This window comes from Symphalangus syndactylus, chromosome 3, assembly GCF_028878055.3.
Source record: "Symphalangus syndactylus isolate Jambi chromosome 3, NHGRI_mSymSyn1-v2.1_pri, whole genome shotgun sequence".
NCBI classification, from domain to species: Eukaryota; Metazoa; Chordata; class Mammalia; order Primates; family Hylobatidae; genus Symphalangus; species Symphalangus syndactylus.
The window spans coordinates 19742472-19763682 of NC_072425.2; the positions used below are offsets into that span (position 1 = coordinate 19742472).

The 21211-nt window shown below is 40.1% G+C and overlaps 1 protein-coding gene and 1 pseudogene across 8 annotated transcripts in view; one reads left to right on the plus strand and one right to left on the minus strand.

Annotated features, from left to right (window-relative positions):
* Positions 1-21211, plus strand: part of SCAI (suppressor of cancer cell invasion) — a 195020-nt gene that overhangs the window by 23417 nt on the left and 150392 nt on the right. The window lies entirely within an intron of this gene.
* Positions 14709-14915, minus strand: LOC129480016 (uncharacterized; annotated as a pseudogene).

Below are 21211 nucleotides of genomic sequence, written 5' to 3' on the forward strand. Positions count from 1 at the left end.
TATAGAATCTGTGTTGACAGATTACTCAGTCCAACTGAAAGCATAGTAGGAGAAATTCTAGTGTAATCACATTCCCGAAAATGAAGTCCTTAAAAATTTCTTAGTCTTAGTCTTTTCAAATATAGTTCACTTACATATTTACCAATGATGTACATGTATTTAGTGTTTCCTAAGAATTTTATCCAAATTGCCTGTCTCATGTACATGCTATTGTATATAAATGCCCTTGTGACAAAATACAGATAACATTTAGTAGAGGTGTCAGTGAAATTGTGATATGTCTGTCATTGATTTTTTCAATAACTAGATGATAAAATCACAATTGTCATATGGATGCTCATAGCATTTTTACTCTTTATTTTTTATTTATTAATTTTTTTTGAGACTGAGTCTTGCTCTGTTGCCCAGGCTGGAGTGCAGTGGCATGATCTCCCGGCTCATTGCAACCTCCGCCTCCCAGGTTTCACCATGTTGGCCAGGCTGGTCTCAAACTCCTGACCTCAAGTGATCTACCCATCTTGGCCTCTCAAAGTGCTGGGATTACAGGCTTGAGCCACCATGTCCAACCTGGATTTTTACTCTTAAAAAGAGGTTCTTATGTTTGAAAATGTTGGAAACCACTAGATTAAATTATCTCTGGAGCCAGTTCTAGCCATTTCCAAAGTGGAAAAGGACTTTGGCTTAAGGGTGGAGGCTTTGCATAAGGATGGGTTCAAAGAGGATAGTACAGCATGCTGGTGACACCCCCAGAGCTTTGGCAGGTTTCTAGTCACTACTTTTCTTTATCTTTCTTTTTAAATTCCTGCATGCCCCAGAGGTTTGATTCATCTTTTTTCCAGCATCTCGTATGTCATCTATTGTTCTCTCCACCCATAAACCCTCAACTGAAACAGGATGCAGGTGGCTTAGCTTTTTCTTTACCTTGTTCATGCTGAAAGTATTTGACACCATTTCACTTTTAAGGATTTTTACTGCTATTAACAACAGAGAATGAAATGAATGAATACAAATTTGCACAATTTAGAATTTTATTAAAAATGAGAATTTCTTATCCTTCATTGAAATGTAAACAAAAAAAATTCAGTTTTTAGTAGTTGCTAGGATAATGGCAGTAGACTAAGTGGTGTCAAAAGTTTCTTCCAACTCTGTATTTAATTTTTAGTGGCAGATTACTCATGTTTCCTTATTTTATCACTCTTTTTTTTCTGGGAAGTCCCTAAATGTCCTTTCTCCTATTTTTCTTTTTCTTTTTTTGAGATGAAGTCTCACTCTGTCACTCAGGCTGGAGTGCAGTGGCATGATCTTGGCACACTGCAGCCTCTACCTCCTGGGTTCAAGCAGTCGAGAGATCCTCCTGCCTTAGCCTCCTGAGTAGCTGGAACTACAGGCGTATGCCACCATGCCGGGCTAATTTTTTATATTTATTTGTTTGTTTGTTTGTTTGTTTGAGATGGAGTCTTGTTCTGCTGTCCAGGCTAGAGTGCAGTGGTGCGATCTCAGTTCACTGCAACCTCTGCCTCCTGGGTTCAAGTGATTCTCCTGCCTCAGCTTCCTGAGTAGCTGGGATTACAGGTGTGCGCCACCACGTCTGGCTGATTTTTGTATTTTTAGTAGAGACGGGATTTCTCCATGTTGGCCAGGCTGGTCTCGAACTCCTGACCTCAGGTGATTCGCCCACCTTGGCCTCCCAAAGTGCTGGGATTACAGGCGTGAGCCACTGTGCCTGGCTCTTCTCCTATTTTTCTTTATCATTTGACTCTGAAGATAATTACTTGTAGGCCATTGAATTCATTTCATCACAGGGAGGAGAAACTCCAGGTTATTGTCTTTAATCTCTTTACTCCTTGTTTTTTACAGGAAAACTCTACTTAATAAAAACCAATAAATACTATTAACAAAAAGTCAACTGTGGTATATTCTGACATACAATCATTGTATTGGTATGACAGATTGTATTTCCCAAATGTGTCTACAGCAATATCCTTCATTTTACGTGTTCTACCTACAATGTCATCTTCACACTCCTCCCATCTAGTGGTGAGGCCTGTGTCTCAGTCTCTTAACCAGAGCAGACTTTTGTAAATGCCTTTACCAGTAGAGCATGGCTCAAACAACATGTCACGTTTAGGGCTAGGTTATAAAAATGCCATGGACTTCTAACTTTCTCTCTGGAGCGTCACTTTTGGAACCTGGCTACTATGTGAGGAGCCTAAGCAACTAGGAGTGGCCTGTGTAAGAGGGAAACTGAAGCGCCTGACTCTCAGCCCCAGCTGAGCTCCCAGCTGACATCTGGGATCAGCTTGCCAGCCATGTGAGTGAGCTGTCCTAAAAGCAGATCCTAATCTTCTAGTTGCCCATCACAGTGCCCTAATGAGTGTTTATACGTAGAGCAGAGATGAGTTGTTCCTGTCAAACCCTACCCAAATTGCGGATTCATGAGCACGATAAAAGATTGTTTTAAGCCACTAAGTTATGTAGCAGTGGATAACTGGATTAGCATTCCATTTTGCCGGAGTTTAGAGATCATACTATATGTTGAACTGTAAGAACAAGAACAAGATGTATTTCTACCTTCAGGAGCACTGTTAGTTTTATAAGAGAAGAAATATGGATTATGTGTCCCTTTCCTTTATAGATTGTTATTTCACTGTCTTTCATTTTACATATTTATTAAATTATTATTTTTTAACTAAAGAGCAGTACAAAACAAGAAATCAAATATTGGACAACAATATTGCTGCCTAGATAACTCTATTCTCATGTACTTCTAGTTTAGAAGGTTCTGTGCATGTTAATAAGCAGTGACTTTGGAATGATTCAGACCACATGTGTGACCGTGGAAGGCAGTATCCTCTTTGTAAATCAGTTTATCTATAAAATAGTATGTACTTCATGGGTTTGCTTTGAGACTTCAATGATAGTACCTGCCACAAAATATTGGCTGTTCATTACTACTGCTTCCCCACCCCCCCCAATAGAGATGGAATCTTGGTCTTGTCATGTTGCCCAGGCTGGTCTTCAATTTGTGGGCTTAGGTAATCCTCCTGCCTTGGCCTCTCAAAAAGTGCTGGGATTACAGTGTGTGCCACCACACCCAGCCTGGACTTTTTGATAGTAAGTGATTAGGCAGTGATACAATAGCAAAGACATGGAACCAGCTCAAATGCCCATCAATGATAGACTGGATAAAGAAAATGTGGTACATATACACCATGGAATACTATGCATCCATAAAAAGGAATGAGATCATGTCCTTTGCAGGGACATGGATAAAGCTGGAAGCCATCATCCTCAGCAAACTAACACAGGAACAGAAAACCGAACACTGCATGTTCTCACTCATAAGTGGGAGCTGAACAAGGAGAACACATGGACACAGGGAAGGGAACAACACTCATCTAGGCCATGTGGGGTGGGGGTGGTGAGGGGAGGAAGAGCATCAGGACACAAATAGCTAATGCATACAGGGCTTAAAACCTAGGTGACTTGTTGACAGGTGCAGCAAACCACCATGGAACGTGTATACCTGTGTAACCTGCACATTCTACACATGTGAACTATATTACCTGTTGTCACTATGTTTTATTTATTTATTTATTTATTTTTTGAGACAGAGTCTCTGTCTCCCAGGCTGGAATGCAGTGGCAGGATCATAGCTCACTGTAGTCCTGAACTCTTGGGGTCAAGAGATCTCCTGCCTCTGCCTTCCAAGTAGCTGGGACTACAGGAGCATGCCACCATGCCTGGTTAATTTTTTTATTTTTATTTTTTAGAGTTGGGGACTTGCTGTGTTTCCGAGGTTTGTCTTGAACTCTTGGCCTCAAATGATCCTCCTGTGCTGGCCTCTCAAAGTGTTGGGATTACAGAAGTGAGCCACCATGCTTGGCTCCACTATGTTTATTTTTTAACAAGCCTTTTAAATGTATTAATATTTTACATATAATGTGTAGATTTTAAGTGTTTAGTTCACTATGTGTTTTTTAAATCAATTTTTAATTGTTTAGTGTTTAGTTGATTACAGGTAGCAGGCACTAAACCAAATGGAAGGAGGAGTCCAAGAGAGGATAACTTTTTTCGCAGAGTGCTAGTGCTTATTAGTGGGTAAGGTTTATATTTATTACCTCATTAGAAGACAGGGGGCATTATTCACATTTAGAAAGAGAAACTGAGACTTAGGAAATTAAAGTGATTGACTGAAAGTAACACAGCTAGGAAGTGGCACAGTCAAGACAAAACAGTTTTGTTTTGCTCTGTAAAATTTTTGCTGTTTCTGACTAGTGACATTGAAATTATTCAGAAAAACAAAACTTGGTAGAGATAATTTCCTGTGAGGGTTTATTGAAGTCCCATAAAAGAAATGAAAGCAGCCCATGATAAGGAGGTCTTCTGGTTTCAAATGCTCAAAGTTCCTCAAGCTATTTTTTTTTTTTTTGAATGGAGTCTCACTCTGTCACCCAGGCTGGAGTGCAGTGGTGTGATCTCGGCTCACTGCAACCTCTGCCTCCCAGGCTCAAGCATTTCTCCTGTCTCACCCTCCCGAGTAGCTGGGACTACAGGCACGCACCATCATGCCCAGCTAATTTTTGTATTTTTAGTAGAGACAGGGTTTCACCATGTTGGCCAGGCTGGTCTCGAACTCCTGACCTCATGTGATCCACCCACCTCAGCCTCCCAAAGTGCTGTGATTACAAGCCTGAGCCACCACAGCCAGCCAAAGTTCCTCAGGCTTCTAAAACTGAGATAGTGTAATTTTATCAGGCATTCCTCTATAATGATTCAGATAATCAGGTAAAAGGAGTTGTTTTCAGTAACCTAGGTACATTTTTACTTTTCAGTATGAAAGAATATAAGACTAGTAAGAATGAAAATTTTGTTTCTAGGTAGTTCGTGCTATTGCATTTCTCTTATATGCAAGATTTAAAGGCTGAAATGTAAGTGATATTACTTTATTGGATAACAGACAAGCCACATACTTCAGAGGAGATGATGGATAAGTAGTTAATGAAATGTTACTGAGTGAAAAAAACCTCTTCAGGTGTGTAGGAATGTATTATTTAATTCAGTCAGCATAGAATTCCTGCAGGCCTCAGATTTTTCTTTATTCTCTCATGTTTCATATTCCTTTATCCTTTGCAGTGTGTCAAATACATTGATGTGTTTGAAAATTGACACCAGGTAAAGAATAAATATGATAAGTGAAAGGGTAAATGAGAGTTCAGACATTCTTTATTTTCATAAATTATTCTTAAAATTTTTATTTTATGGAAAATGTTAGCTCAAAAAATGGGATAATTAGGACAGATTTTCAAGGGAAAATAATGATTTGTTCAACAGATATTTTTAAGGCATCTAGATAGGTCAGGTACTTTTTTTTTTGTTAACATTCTGAAGGCTTCTGATGAAGAGTATTTGACATTCTTAAGGTTACTGAAAGCAGAAAATGTTTTTCTCTTAATATATTATTGGTGGGTTTTGTCTCTTAGATTTTTTTCCTAGTTCTTATCAACTGGTAAAAATCTAGAGTTTTTATTTGTAATAAAATTTTACTTGTAATAAAAAATTTAAACATCTTAAAATAAATTCAGTGACTGTTTCATGTTACAGTCTGTCCTATATTCCTGGTATCCCTTTCTCTGTTCTACTTCTTATTTTTTAAATAAAAAAATGTGTGTGTATATATTCTTTTCCCCTTGTTTGTTCATTCTAGATTTGGCTTTCTGTCATCCTTCCTCTGCTAAAATATAAGCCCTGTGAGGGCAGGGATATTTCTTTGTTGATAAAGCACAGAAAATAGTGGAACATAGTAGGTGTTCAACAAATTCTTTGTTGAATAAATAATACTTTTAATATTTTAAAGTTAATTCTAATATATACACAAAAGCATATATAACATGGATACTTCATTTTTTTTTAATTAATATTTTTTTGAGATGGAGTCTGTCTCTGTCACCCAAGCTGGAGTGCAATGGTGCAATCTTGGCTCACTGCAACCTCTGCCTCCCAGGTTCAAGCAATTCTCCTGCCTCAGCCTCCTGAGTAGACAGGCATGTGCTACCACACCCGGCTAATTGTTTTTTTCAATAGAGACGGGATTTCACGATGTTGGCCAGGCTGGTCTCGAACTCCTGACCTCAGGTTATCCGCCCACCTTGGTCTCCCAAAGTGCTTGGATTATAGGCGTGAGGCACTGCGCCTGGCCCAACATATGTGTACTTTAAAGAAGAATTACAAATAAATGTCTTTGTTCTCACTGGCCAACTTAAAAAATAGTATATCGTCAATACCTTGAAAGTTCCTCATTTCCTCTTTTCTATGGCATTTGCCTCCTTCCCTCTCCTATTGGAAGAATAAATTATTTTTATTCATTTGCATTTTTTCATGATTTTACAACATGGATATAACTGACTGGATATGACTATAACTATAAATTGATTTTTTAGTTTCAGATTTGTTAAATTTCATATTCATGAAATGATACTGTATGTATTCTTCAGTTTGCTTTATTCATTCAACATTAGGAGTTTGAGATTCATTTGTGTTGATGCATATTGATATACTCCATTCATTTAAACTGTTACGTGGTATTCAGTTACATGACTATGTCACTGTTTATTCTATCTGTGGGCAGTTGGTTTGTTTCTAAATAACAAGCAGTGCAACTACAAACATTTAGAAAGTGTACTCTGGTGTATATGTGCTTCAAGAGTTTCTTTTTTTTTTTTTGAGACAGAGTCTCGCTCTGTCGCCCAGACTGGAGTGCAATGGCGTGATCTCTGCTCACTGCAAGCTCCGCTTCCCAAGTTCATGCCATTCTCCTGCCTCAGCCTCCTGAGTAGCTGGGACTACAGGCGCCCGCCACCACGCCCGGCTAATTTTTTGTATTTTTAGTAGAGACGGAGTTTCATCGTGTTAGCCAGGATGGTCTCGATCTCCTGACCTCGTGATCCGCCCACCTCGGCCTCCCAAAGTGCTGGGATTACAGGCATGAGCCACCACGCCCGGCTGCTTCAAGAGTTTCTTTAGGCCAGGTGCAGAAGCTCAGGCCTGTAATCCCAGCTCTTTGGGAAGCTGAGGTGGACAGATCACCTGAGGTCAGGAGTTTGAGACCAGCCTGGCCATCATGGCAAAACCCCGTCTCTACTAAACATATGAAAATTAGCTGGGCGTGGTGGTGCATGCCTGTAATCCCAGCTACTCGGGAGGCTGAGGCAGGAGAATTGCTTGAATCCAGGAGATGGAGGTTGCAGTGAGCTGAGATCACGCCACTGTGCTCCAGCCCGGGCAACAGAGCAAGACTCCATTTCAAAAAAAAAAAAAAAAAAAAAAGCCGGGTGTGGTGACACACACCTGTAGCACCAGCTATTTAGAGGCCAAGGTGAGAGGATTGTTTGAGCCAAGGAGTTCGAGGCTGGTGTGAGCTGTGATCATGCCACTGTGCTACAACCTGGGCAACAGAGCAAGACCCTGTCTCTGGGGGAATTAAAAAAAAGGTCCTTCAGGTTATATAGCTAAAGAAATTCTAGGTCATATAAAGTGGGCATTTGTCAACTAAATATGGACAGTTGTTTTCTGAAATGGTTGTACCAGTTTACACTCCCATCAGGTACTTCAGTGAGAATTCCAGTTTCTTTCCTTGCCAGCACTTGGTGTTTTAAAAATTTAGCCGTTATACTAGATGTACAATTTTTTTTTTAAGGAAAAAAATTTATTTCATTCTTCAATAACTATAATTACTAGTGGAGTATATGTTGGGTATTGTACAACTTCTCAAACCTTAGAATCATTGTACACCATCAACTCTTTCCCTGTACCATACGATTTTCACTTAGCATTTATTTTTTATGCCAGCGACTACTAAAAACCAGCTTCACCAAGATGTGACATTATTGAAAGGAATGTTGAGTGACCTTATGTTAAAGTTGAATTAGCTAGAACTTGTAGTTTGCATAGTATCCGACAGATGTCACTGTATTTGCCTTGAAAATTTAAAATATTTTGCAGCATCCTTGTGAATTTGATGTGATACCCCAAGGCACCTGAGCACACAGTTTGGGAACCATTGCCTTGGAATATTAATCATAGTTACCTCCAGAGAGTGAAATTTTGGATAATTAAAAAAATTTCTTTTTTCTTGAGATGGAGTTTTGGTCTTGTTGCCCAGGCTAGAGTGCAATGGTGTGATCTCGGCTCACCGCATACTCTACCTCCCGCTTTCAAGCAATTCTCCTGTCTCATCCTCCCAAGTAGCTGGGATTACAGGCATGCACCACCATGCCCGGCTAATTTTGTATTTTTAGTAGAGATGGGGTTTCTCCATGCTGGTCAGGCTGGTCTTGAACTCCCGACCTCAGGTGATCTGCCCACCTTGGCCTCCCAAAGTGCTGGGATTACAGGTGTGAGCCACTGTGCCCATCCAAAAAAAACAAAAAATTCTTTATACTTTCTGGATTTTCCACTTCTTTTATAGTGATCATGTAACACAAGAGGTGTTATGATTATATATGTTACACATTATGATTATGTATATTGCATTTACTTTTTTTAATTTTTTACTGAAATTCATACTTTTTTCTACTTTCTTTAGTCTTTACCCAATATCCTTTTTCTGTTGCACCCAGGATACCACATTACAGTTAGTCATCGCATTTCCTCAGGGTCCTCTTGCCAGTTACAGTTTCTCAGACCTCTCTTATATTTGATGACTTTGAAAATTTTGAGGGGCATTGGTCAAGTATTTTGTAGAATGTCTCAACTGGGATTTGTGTGGTGTTTTTCTCATGATTAGATTGGATTTTTAGGGAGGAAAATCACAGGTAAAATGCATTTCTCATCACATTGTATCAAGGGTACGTGCTGTTCTGCATGACTTATTTCTGTTGACAGTAAACTGGATTACCTGGCTAAGATAGGGCTTGTCAGATTTCTTCATTGTTAAGTTACTACTTTATTCACCCTTTTCATACTGTACTCTTTGGAAGGAAGTCATTGCATGGGGCACACTTAAAGAGTGAAGGTTGTGTTCCACTTCTTTGAAGATAAAATACCTACATAAATTAAGTTTTTCTTCATTTAACATTTGTGTATTCAATCATATATTTATATAATTGGACTCATGGATATTTGTTTCATACTTTGGGTTATAATCCAGCACTACTTTATTTTCTTGCTCAAATTGTTCCAGCTTTGGTCATTGGGAGCTCTTTTCAGTTGGCTGATAAGTCCCTTTGACATACCACTATCATGATGGCTTTGTTTGGTTTTGTTTGTTTTTTAAGTATTTCCTTCCCTTTCTGGCACTACAAGATGCTCCAGGTTCATCTTGTATATTTCCTCAGTCATAGAATCAGATATTTCTCCAAGGATCCCTGATTCCTTTTATTGGAGAATGGTATTAGAAGCCAAGAGCTAGGTGTTAGGTGTGTTTGTTACTACTGGGGCACAATGTGGTTTTAATTTGCATTCCTGTGATGATTGATGACATCAGACACCACTGTATATGTTTATTGGTTATTTATATATCCTGTTTGTCATGTGACAAGCCTGTTTAAGACTTTTCCCAACAGCAGTGTTGCAGTTATGACAGAGACTATATGGCTCACAAAGCTTAAAATATTTATTATCTGGCCGGTTACAAGAAGAGTTTCCTTGCCCCTATAGTTATAATAACTATGTTAATGTCAGTCCTGTTCTGGGTTGGTTTTGATTGGTTGATTTTTCTCATATTTTCTTCTTTCCGTGTCTCGTTATCTTTGAGTAGATGGTAGACATTGTAAAGATACTTGAGTTTTTTTTCTTTTTTATAGATTTCTTGAGACTTTTCAGTTAAATTATTTGGAAATATTTCTGTTCTTTAAGGTCATACTTTTAAGCTTTGTTAGGTAAATCAGAGCACCGTTTAGGGCTGTCATCACTAGGGCATATAACTGTACTAATGTGACATGACCCTTCTGAATGCCATACTAGGGAATTATAAGGTGTTTCAAGTCTGGCTGGTGGGAACAGGCACTATTATTGCCTGTGTGTGAGTTCCAGGCACTGCTCCCTCTAATCCTCTCAGATGGTTCTTTCCTCTCTCTGGTAGTTTTCTTCTACACATGGGCTGATCAGTACTTGGCCGAATACTTGAGAGAAACTCTCCCTAGATCTCTAGTATTTTCTCTCTGTGCAGCTTTCTCCTCTACAGCATTCTGTCCTGGGCACTCTAGATGCCTTAGCCTCTCTAGACGCTCAGCTCCATCTTTTTAACTCAGGGCCTCTGCCTGAGTTCCCCTTCCCTGCACTACATCCTAGAAATGCTCTCAAGGCGGTCAGCTGGGATAGTTGTAGGCCCTCCCTTCTTTTGTCCTCAGAGATCACTGTCCTTGCCTAATGTCCAATGTCTTGAAAACCACTATTTAGTCCAGGGATGTACAATCCTTGGCTTCCCTGGGCCACACTGGAAGAAGAACAGTTGTCTTGGGCCACATATAAAATATGCTAACACTAATGATAGCTGATGAGCTTAAAAAAAAATATTCACAAAAAAAGTCTCATAATGTTTTAAGGAAGTTTGCGAATTTGTGTTGGGCCACATTCAAAGCCATCCTGGGTTGCATGTGGTTCATGGGTCATGGGTTGGACAAGCTTGATTTACTCTATTTCATCTGCTTTCTTCCTTTCTTTTTTTCCAGATAGAAGGGTAAATCTAGTCCCCGTTACCATACCTTGGATAGAAGTAGAAGTCTTTGAGGTCTTTTTAAAAAATTCTGAATGGATGTTTAATTTTATCAAATGCTTTTTCTATGTCTATTGAGAAGATCATATGTTTTTTTTCTTTCTCTTTTTTCCTCCTAATGTGTTGAATTAATTTGATTGATTTTTTTTTAAATGTTAAACCAACCTTAAATTTCTGGAATAAACCCAACTTAGTCACGATCCTTTTTTTTAACATATTGCTGAATTCAATTTACTCATATGTGTTTTAGGATTTTTACATCTATATTTTGTACATACACTGCCCTTCTTCAGGTTTGGACATCAAGATTTTCCTTATTTATCCAAGGTTATAGTGGGTTGGGAAATGTTCTCTCTTTTTCTCTAGAAAAGTTTGCATAATATTGGTGTTCTTTTTTAAAGAGAAGCAGTTTAATTGGTTCACGGTTCTGCAGGCTGTTCAGGAAGCATGGCAGCATCTGCTTCTGGGGAGGCCTCAGGGAGCTTTTACTCATGGTGGAGGCAAAGCGGGAGCAGGCCTCTTACATGGCAGGAGCAGAACCATGTTAGTCCATTCTCATACTGCTATATAGAAATACCTGAGACTGGGTAAATTTATAAAGAAAGAGGCTTAATTGGCTCACGGTTCTGCAGGCAGAACAGGAAGCACTGCAGCTTCTGCTTCTGTGGAGGCCTTATGGTGGAAGGTGAAGGAGAAGCAGGCAGGTCTTACATGGTTGGAGCAGGAGCAAGAGAGTGGGGAGGCAATCAGATCTCACGAGAACTCACTATTGCCAATTTAAATCGTGAGAAACTACCCCCATGATCCAATTCCCTCCCACCAGACCCCACCTCCAACACTGGAGATTGCTGTTCAACATGAGATTTGGCCAGGGATACAGATGCAAACCTTATCAGTTGCCCAGGCTGGTTTTGAACTCCTGGCCTCAAGTGATCCTCCCACCTAAGCCTCTTGAATAGCTGCAACTATAGGTGTGTGCCACCATCCCCAGCTAATTTTTAAAATTGTGTTTTAGAAACATAGTCTCGCATTTGGACCACTGTTTAATTACAGATCTACTTCTTTAACAGATGTAGGACTGTTTAGGTTTTCCATTTGCACTTGTTTCAGTTTTGGTCAGCTGTGTTTTTCTATGAAGACAAATGATCTGTTCAAGGTCATACATCTTATAATGAATAAACTTTCCAATCTTAAACTTTTTCAAATGGTGTCATATCAACATAATACGTACGTTTAAATTTGTAAACTCTTTTATCCTCTCTACTAGAATATCAACTAGTGGGCAGATTCTATATTTACTAAAACTTCCTATCATCTGAGTCTTAAGGCCTATAAATAGATATTTGAGTTAAATTAAAGCATGCTTGGGGCCAGACATGGTGGCTCATCATGCCTGTAATCCCAGCACTTTGGGAGGCCGAGGCGGGTGGATCACTTGAGGTCAGGAGTTTGAGAACAGCCTGGCCATCATGGCGAAACCCCATCTCTACTAAAAAATACAAAAATTAGCTGGGCGTGGTGGTGTGTGCCTGTAATCCCACCTACTCGGGGGGCTGAGGCAAGAGAATTGCTTGAACCTGGAAGGTGGCGGTTGCAGTGAGCCGAGATCACATCACTGCCCTCCAGCCTGAGCGACAGAGTGAGACTGTGCTTCAAAAATAAATACATAAATAGATAGATAGATAGATAGATAGATAGATACATAAATGGAAACCTTGATTTAAGTAGTTGCTTCAGTAGTTCATTTGGGCTTTGTCAGTCAATAACACATTTTACTTCTGTAGTAATGGGTTATTGATAAGGGAAAGGTATGTTAGGGTATGTATTAAATAAAAAGGTGGGAACGGTGAATTGAAAGTATAGTTCTTTAAATTATTTACTCATTTTAAAATTTATTTTTAGAGATGGGGTCCTGCTCTGTTGCCAAGGCTGGAGTGCAGTGGCACAATCATAACTCACTGCAGCCAGGCTCACTCCCCAGCTCAGGCCATCCTCCTGCCTCAGCTTCCCAAGTAGCTAGGACTGCAGGCACATGCCACAACACCTGGGTAATATTTAAAATTTTCTTAGAGACAGAGTCTCACTGTGTTGCCCAGGCTGCTCTTGAATTCCTGGGCTCGTTATCCTCCCACCTCAGCCTCCTGAATAGCTAGGATTACAAGCATGAGCTATCTTGCCTGGCTCTGGTTCTTAAACTTTGGAGGTTCCATTTATATTGTTGTATTTCTTTTTCTTTTTTTTTTTAATTAATTAATTTATTTTTTTGAGACAGAGTCTCCCTCTGTTGCCAGGCTGGAGTGCAGCGGCATGATCTCGGCTCACTGCAACCTCTGCCTCCTGGGTTCAAGTGATTCTCCAGCCTCAGCCTCCCGAGTAGCTGGGACTACAGGCTCACACCACCACCCCTGGCTAATTTTTGTGTTTCTAGTAGAGACGGGGTTTCACTTTGTTGGCCAGGATGGTCTTGATCTTCTGACCTCGTGATCCTCTCCCCTCAGCCTCCCAAAGTGCTGGGATTACAGGCGTGAGTCACTGTGCCCAGCCTGTTGTATTTATTTTTCTAGATTACAGTTAATTTTGTTTTTATTTCTTGAAACCTAATAGAATATGTATCTGCCTGTAATTCAAGGGCAGTTGAAAGAAAGAAAAATAACTCAAGGCCAGGCATGGTAGCTCACATCTGTAATCCCAGAACTTTGGGAGGCTGAGGCAGGAGGATCGTTTGAGCCCAGGATTTCAAGACCAGTGTGGGCAACATAATGAGACTCTGATGCTACAAAAAACTAAAAAAAAAATAAATAAATAACCAGGCATGGTGGCACATGTCTAGCTACTTGGGAGGCTGAGGTGGGAGTATTGCTTGAGCCCAGGAGGTCAAGGCTGCAGTGAGTGGTGATTGTACTCTGCACAGTGAAACCCTGTCTCAAAAAAAAAAAAAAAAAAAGGAAAAGAAAAATAATGCAAGTTCAGCATATGATTTAGCAAAACCATTTTTGATTTCTCTTTAAGAGAGATTGTAACTTGAATCCTCCTTTTAGCAGGGAGAATTTAATGAATATTTCACATTTCAGTGTAATAAAATGTGTCTAACTTGTTATACAAGACTTAGTTTAAGATTCATATGTTGGGGAAGAATGTGGGTTTGAGTGGTGAGGGTTCAGTTGAAGGTCTCTTTCTATAAAGTATATAATTTGTTGCCAAAGGAAATATTACCTAGCAGCAGTTTACATGTGCCAAGAGAGGCCAGAGAAGTCTTATAGTAGAAATTGTACAGAGGAGCTGTCAAACTAGATCCGTGAGGATGTCAGACAGGAAATAAAGCTTATGATGCTAAAAAATTTTACTGGATGACTAGGCCATTGGAAATGAATCTTCCAATGCTTGTGTTTTTTTTTTTTTTATCGTGCTTTTATTTGAAGACAGTTACTTACACTTACAAATTTAAACTGTTTAAGGTATTTAGACCAAAATTTAAGAAACTTTATAAGATCATATTGGCTAAATATTGACTTAACTATATCTTTTTTTTTTTTTTTGAGATGGAGTCTCACTCTGTCACGCAGGCTGGAGTGCAGTGGTGTGATCTCGGCTCACTGCAACCTCTGCCTGCTGGGTTCAAGTGATTCTCCTGTCTCAGCCTCCTGAGTAGCTGGGACTACAGGCCTGCACCACCACACCCAGCTAATTTTTGTATTTTTAGTAGAAACGGGGTTTCACCACGTTGGCCAGGATGGTGTTGATCTCTTGACCTCATGATCTGCCTGCCTCGGCCTCCCAGAGTGCTGGGATTACAGGCGTAAGCCACCACGCCCGGCCAACTATATCTGTTTCTTAGAAAGAGTTTATCCTCTGAGATTAAGGTTTGGAAAGTTATAAGGAGAGAGACTTTAGGTTCTTGGAGATAAAATATAGTAATGTAAGCAGTTTCCTTTTCTATGCCAAACGTGGAAATACAGACAATATGTATAAGCAATTGTGCCAAAGTATTTATCTGTGGTTCTCTTTATTCCTAAAATATATTGCCCATTTCTACTATACACTTTCAGATACACTGTACAGAATTATAGAGATTTGGAACCTGAAGGACTTTAAAGAACATTCAAATTCCTTTATTTTGTGGAGAAGGGACATGAGACAGGTAACATTCAACTGATAAGAACAGATATTACACTTGATCTTGGCCAAAAGGCCGAGAAGCGATAAGTAACATAAAAATACAGATAGTTTGCCCAGTATCATGAAGGGAATAGGAGCAGACTTAGCTCTTGGAGAAATAGAACCTTATTTACTGTTGCAGTAATGAGTTATTTGAATTTTTATTTATTTATTTTAGAGACGGTCTCGCTCTGTCACCCAGGCTGGAATGCAGTGGTAGCAATCTTCCTGCCTCAACCTCCTTAGTAAATGGGACTACAGGGGCATGTCACCATGCCCAGCTAATTCTTAAATTTTTTTTTGTAGAGATGGGGTTTCGCTATGTTGGCCAGGCTGGAGTTGAAGTTTTAGAGGTACATGATGGCTTTGGTTTTCTTATCACCAGATGATTTATGAAAGTTGATGTATCAGTTGACTGTCAGCAGAAGTGAAAAACTGTCAAGCCCCTTTGAAGACTTATTATTCAGGAAACAAAACAGTGTTGACACTAAATTTTTTTTTTTTTTTTTTGAGACAGGGTCTTGCTCTGTCACCCAGGCTGGAGGGCAGTGGCATGATCTCGGCTCACTGGAACCTCCACCTTGTAGGTTTAAGCGATTCTCCTGCCTCAGCCTCCTGAGCAGGTGGGATTACAGGTGCCCACTGCCATGCCTGGCTAATTTTTGTATTTTTAGTAGCACATTACCAGTGTAGTTTGTTTGTTTTTTGACAAACAAAGGGTTTTGACAAAGATGGGGTTTCACCATCTTGGCCAGGGTGGTCTTGAACTCCTAATCTCATGATCCACCCCCCTCACCCTCCCAAAGTGCTGGGATTACAGGCGTGAGCCACCGGCCCGGCCTTACCAGTGTAGTTTTATACAAACATTTCCCCACATTTATCAACTTGCATTTATTGCTAGTCTGTACCAGATTTAATGCGATAGTGGTGGTCAGAAGGTATACTTTGGTAATTATGTACTTTTCAATTTCCATTAATCATTAATAAAAGTGATGAATGTAAGTTTACAGTAGACCCAGGAGTTTATGTCATTTGAAGTAATACTAAAGCCCTCTTAACTTTGCAAAGATGCATTCTCCAGTCGTTAATTTGGGAAGTTCTTTGACTTGGAGCTAATTAAACATTTGTGTCAACCCTATCCAGTGGCTTCTTCAAGAAAAATATCTTAAAGTGATTTTAGCTTTCTGTTGTAACAGTGCAAAGAGTGTTTCTTCTTTCCTTTTTTTTTTTTTTTTTTTTTGAGATGGAATCTCGCTCTGTCGCCCAGGCTGGAGTGCAGTGGTGCAATCTCGGCTCACTGCAAGCTCCGCCTCCCGGGTTCACGCCATTCTCCTGCCTCAGCCTCCCGAGTAGCTGGGACTACAGGTGCCCGCCACCACGCCTGGCTAATTTTTTTTTGTATTTTTAGTAGAGACGGGTTTTCACCGTGGTCTCGATCTCCTGACCTCGTGATCCGCCTGCCTCGGCCTCCCAAAGTGCTAGGATTACAAGTGTGAGCCACCGCGCCCGGCCTTTTTTTTTTTGGTGAGACAGGGTCTTTCTCTGTTACCCAGGCTGGAATGCAGTGGCATGATCACAGTTCACTGCAGCTTCCACCTCCAAGATTCAAGCAATCCTCCTGTATTAGCCTCCCGAATATCTGGCACCACAGGCACGCGCCACTATGCTTAGCTAATTTTTGTGTTTTTAGTAGAGATGGGGTTTCACCATGTTGCTCAGTTGGTCTTGAACTCCTGGGCTCGAGCCATCCGCTCGCCTCAGCCTCCCGAAGTGTTGGGATTACAGGCGTGAGCCACTGCACCAGCCTGTTTTTTTTTTTTTTTTTTAAGTAAAACACAGGATCAGAAATCTCTTCATTTTGCATCATTTGTGCAATATTTGTTTTGTTTGTTTTTTCCTTAATGCCTTGAGAGCCAGCAAAGATTATCTGACAGACAGAATTAGATTGAAATCTTTTAGGGAGGTTGTGAAGTATGTAGATTTAAAGCCTAGAGTTAAGAATAACCAATGGCAAAGGTATAACTATAAACCTCAAAGTGTTGCTGACTTAGGATTCATTCATGACTCTTCTCCATTAAGATTTAGAATTAACTTTTTAAAACTAGGTACCTCCGTGAAACATGTATGCATCTTACTGGACACTCCTCTGTCATTTTTCCAATCACTTCTGCCAGATGGGTTTTAATATAATAGGAAGAATTGTTACAATGTCAGCTCTGTTGTAATTTGGACTGGAATGATTCTGTTCTCTTGTGAACTTGAAGAGTCCAGTTGAATCACTTTCTAGTTATTGTCTTTTTTTTTTTATTGTAGTTTTTAAGTGTTCGTGTCTACTTGTGGTAATAATCCTGTTAGGATGCATATTACTAACTATATATGAAGGCCTGGCTATATGGAGCATAAAATTAGATATGCTTCTTTCCTTTGGCTCACAGTCTAAATTTAGTAGGCAAGAGTTTCCTTTCCTAGATGTCATTAAAAATAGAAGATACCCCATCTGTCTGGAATGGGTTAGATACACTTCTCCCTACAGGCGGAGAGATTAATTATATAACACTAACTTCCTTTTGGCCCTAGGATTCTTAGAAAAAAAAGTTTCTCTTTTAAGACAGAGGCCAAGAGTGTATAGTTTGAATGTTAACCTTAAATTATCCTATAAGTTTGTGAAACTCAGGAAGTCCTAAGAAAATTGAATTTTGAGGAGAAATCGAAAAGATAAGGTGAAACAATATCACTTGATTAAGAAATTGGCTTTGAAGTAAAATCTGTTCCCAGCCCTAGATTTACAATTTACTAGCTGTGTAAGAAAGTTGTTTAACCTCTCTGAGACTGTAACTTCATTATTGTGGTTGGAATAGTAAGGACCGCTTGTTGAGGGGCAAATTAAATGAGTGAATATTTATAAAGTGCTTTCTTCAGTGCTTGGGATGTAAAAGACATTTCTGGTGGTGGTTGTTATTATTGTTAATGTTAATATTACTTCTGATTCTTTTTATTAAAAATCTGCCATCTCACTGTTCAAAATCTTAATTTGGAGCTCAGGATAGAATATGAGGTCAGAGTTAAATAGGGAATTCCTAGGAGTATTTGGAGTCCTGGAAGTCATTTAGAAGAAGACTGAATATCATCCTCAAAGGACCACCTCTGTTAGTGGATGCAGAAGAAACAGGAAAACAGACTGCGAGAAAGCCATCAATGAGGTGAAAAGAGAACCAGGGGAATGATGTCATGGGATTCAAGAGAGAGATTGCTCACTGGGTCAGAAAGTTTCTTCAGGAGTTCTTTTAAAAATATTTTCAGCACTAGGTGATGTCAGTAGGGAAGGCCTCTGAGGAAACCATTGAACTGGGCAGGTAAGAGGTCTTCATCTTTGAGAGAGTGGAAAAATGACGGTAGACCTAGACTTGATTAGGCAGAGAAGGAAACATGCAGTGAGGAAAAGCAGAGGGCAGGCGTCTAAGATGGAACCTCATGAAAATTTAGCTGTATAGAGAAAGAGAAAGATGACTTAAGGGAGAGGAGAAGGTGTTTGGGTAGGGCTGGGCGCGGTGCCTCACGCCTGTAATCCCAGCACTTTGAGAGGCCGAGGTGGGTGGATCACCTGAGGTCAAGCATTCAAGACCAGCCTGGCCAACATGGCGAAACCCCGTCTCTACTGAAAATACAAAGATTAGCTGGGCATGGTTGCGGGGTCCTGTAATCCCAGCTACTTGGGAAGCTGAGGCAGGAGAATCACGTGAACCTGGGAGGTGGAGGTTGCAGTGAGCTTAGATCGTGCCTCTGCACTCCAGCCTGGTGACAGAGTGACACTCCATCTCAAAAAAAAAAAAAAAAGTGTTTGGGTTTGTTTGTTTCATTTTGGTAAGAGAAAAAATTAGCATGTTTGAAGGCTGAGGGAGAAGTTAAACCTACTGGGCAGGGAGTAGCTGATGGTGAAGTTGTGGTCAGAGGCAAGTGGGACTGGAATCCAGTGCACAAGTGGTGGCTAGAGGAGCAGCTGATCTTTATGAAAGAGGAGGAATGAGGGAGGGTAAGTAAGATAGAGGCTGGAGGGGAAAATGAGGAAATTCATGTCTAATGGCCTCTTACCGATTTAAGTAGGGAAACGGTAATGAACTCATCATTGGGATAATTAGGATAGATGAATAGAACTTCTTCTGCTGCTAAATAAATAAAAGTAGACTTAGGAAAAATGAATATCATTATTTTCCTATGGAAGCATATATTATAACATTAGACCTATGGTTCTCAACTGGGGGTGATTTTATCCCTTGGGACATTTAACAATGTCTGGAGACATGTTTGTCACCAACGTGGGGTGTGTTACTGGTGTCTAGTGTGTGGAGGCCAGGGATGCTGCTAGACATCCTGCACTGCACAGGACGGCACCCACATCAAGGAATGATATGGTCCCAAGTGTCCATAGTGTTGGAGTTGAGAACCTTGCCCTAGACCAGTATGTGCCTACAACATACACTTCAACAAAAGCTAAGAAGTTCACATAACAGCTTGACGTCTCTATCCCCTTGTGGAAAGTCACAGTATATGTTTAGTTTATTCAAGTCTGAAAAATTCTCAAAAGGAAATCTAAACTGTTTAGCTGACTGACATTTTCCCTGCTCTTTCATAGCAACTGTTAGCAAACACACTGAGAAATACATTTAGGGGGAAAGGATGTACTTCAGTCTCTTGGCTGGTCAGTACTATGTATTCATCCCTGTATTTCTAGTGTCTGACACAGTTCTTGGCATATTTTGTGGTACTAAATTGACTCCAGCCTACACCATTCCCCTGAACTCTAGACTCAAAATTCCAACTGCCTGTTCTGCATTTTTGCTCAGATGTCCAGTAGCTTTTCAACCCTAATGCTTCCAAAGTGGAGCCCCTAATAGACCTCTCAGACAGGTCTGGAGGTCTCATCTTAGTCAGTGGCTATTCCTTCCTTCCAGTTGCTCAGATCAAAGGCCTTGGAGTCATTCTTCACCTTGTCTTATCCTCTGCATTCCCGTCCATTGGTAAGTCTCCTCTCTATCTCTAGAAAATATTCAGCATTTAACTATTTTCCACTCTCTACTGATTTAAACTGTGGCCTGAGTTGTTAGAGTAGTCTTATAACTGGCTTCCCTGCTTCCATTCTTGTCTCCCAATACAGTAGCCAGTGAGAGCCATTTAAAATGTCCATCAAATCACATCACTCCTTGTTCAAAACGAACCATTGGCTCCTCATTTCCTTCAGCATACAAGCTGAAGGCTTTTCAGTGGCCTACATAGCTGTGCGTGAACTGATTCTTCAGTATCTCTCTGACCTCTTCCCCTCCTCATCAATCTGTGGCTGGTTCCACTTCAGTCTCAGTTGGGTTTGTTTTTGTTGTTGTTGTTAAGAGACGGGGTCTCACTGTGTTGCCCAGGCTGGATTCAAACTCCTGGACTCAAGCAGTCCCTCCTTTTCAGCCTCCTGAATAGCTGGGATTGTAGACATGTATCACTGTGCCCAGCTCAGTCACAGTTTTTAGTTCAGTGTTTTACTGTTGCTCAGACACATCAGGCAAGCTAACTTGGGGCCTGTGCACTTGCTCTTTTCTCTGCCTAGAATAATTTTCTACCAGATTTCCCTCATGGTTTATTCTTTCACTTCAAGTTTTTTTTGCTCAGATGTCATCTTAGTGGGGTCTTTTTTGATCAGCCTGTTTCCAATTGCAGCTCTTTGTCCCCTTTGTCTGCTTGCTTTTTCTCCAGAGCACTTGTCGCCATCTAATATACTATGTAATTTATATAATTTGTACTGTCTCCCCCTACTAGAGGTAAGTTATTTTAGTCCAAGAACATTTTATGTGTGTTTTGCTCATTACTGTGTCACCTGCAATTCGAATATTGCGTGACGTGTAATAGGCCTTTAATGAATGATTGTTGAAAGAATGAATAGTGATTAAAGCAAAGACTCTGACTTAGAACTGAAATTGAGTCCTGGTGCTGGCACTCATCTGCTTTGTGATCTTAGGCATGTCATTAACCTATCTGGCCTACTTACTCTTCTCTAAAATGGAGATAGTAGAACCAAGTAGGTTTGTCTTGAGGATTCAATGCAAGAATCTATGTAAAACTCTCAGCTCACAATCTGGTGCATAATAAACAGTCAATAAGTGATAGCTCTTATTACTACTTTTTTTTTCCTTCCAAATGTGAAAACCTGGGCCACTTCTGACATATATGTTGCAAGTTGCAATTCTAAGCTAAATGTGGGCAATCACCACAAGAGACAAGAGCTACTTCTCATAGATCTGTAGAATACACTGATATTTGTGCTTTAAAATCTTACATTAAAGTATGGCAGTTCCTTAAAAA